The sequence below is a fragment of the Pseudorca crassidens genome, chromosome 16, assembly GCF_039906515.1.
Source record: "Pseudorca crassidens isolate mPseCra1 chromosome 16, mPseCra1.hap1, whole genome shotgun sequence".
Lineage (NCBI taxonomy): Eukaryota > Metazoa > Chordata > Mammalia > Artiodactyla > Delphinidae > Pseudorca > Pseudorca crassidens.
This window is the reverse complement of record NC_090311.1, coordinates 12,209,611-12,210,497: the sequence shown is the minus strand read 5'-3', so window position 1 is coordinate 12,210,497 and position 887 is coordinate 12,209,611. Positions and strand designations below refer to the sequence as shown.

General features: G+C 42.6%; 1 non-coding gene across 1 annotated transcript; it reads left to right on the top strand.

The window, feature by feature from the left end:
- The first annotated feature begins 224 nt into the window (after positions 1 to 224).
- TRNAE-CUC (transfer RNA glutamic acid (anticodon CUC)) lies at positions 225 to 297 on the top strand. Its single transcript has one exon. It is a non-coding gene; the product is annotated as a tRNA-Glu (tRNA).
- The last annotated feature ends 590 nt before the right edge of the window (positions 298 to 887 follow it).

The window sequence follows — 887 nt, the reverse complement described above, 5'->3', positions numbered from 1 at the left end:
AAATAATTAAAAAGTGCTTTCTAAAAAAAAAGAACCTACTGTACAGCACAGGGAAGGCTATTCAATACTCTGTAATGACCTATATGGGAACAGAATCTAAAAAAGAGTGGATATGTGTATATGTATAACTGACTCACTTTGCTGTACAGCAGAAACTAACACAATGTTGTAAATCAACTATACTCCGATTAAAAAATTAATAAAAAAATAATAAAATAGGGACTTCCCTGGTGGTCCAGTGGTTAAGACTTTGCACTCTCAATGCAGGGAGCCCAGGTTTGATCCCTGGTCAGGGAACTAGATCCTGCATGTCGCAACTAAGAGTCCGCATGCCGCAACTAAAGATCTCGCCTGCCACAATGAAGACCCGGCGCAGCCAAATAAGTAAATATTTAAAAAGAAAAATAGTCTACCTGTGACTATTTATTTTTTAAAAAGTAAACAAATACAATAAAACCAACAAAAAGAATGTCTTGGCCAAAGTTAAGGATGTTGTAGCAGACTGCTAGTTACCTCCCAGTATCCTCCCAGTATCTCCTTCTTTTTTTTTTTTTTTAAGAGAGCCCTGATTTTCAGGTGGACACAAGGGCACCCAGGTCAAAGACTCATTTCCTTGTCTCCTTTGCAGCTAGGAGAGTCATGTGACTGAACTGTCAAGAGATATGAGCAGAGGAGTTATAAAAATGAGTTAGGACTTCCCTGGTGGCGCAGCAGTTAAGAATCCACCTGCCAATGCAGGGGACACGGGTTCGATCCCTGGTCTGGGAAGATCCCACATGCTGCAGAGCAGCTAAGCCCATGCGCCACAACTACTGAGCCTGTGCTCTAGAGCCTGCAAGCCTCAACTACTGAGCCCACGCGCTGCAACTACTGAAGCCCGCATGCCT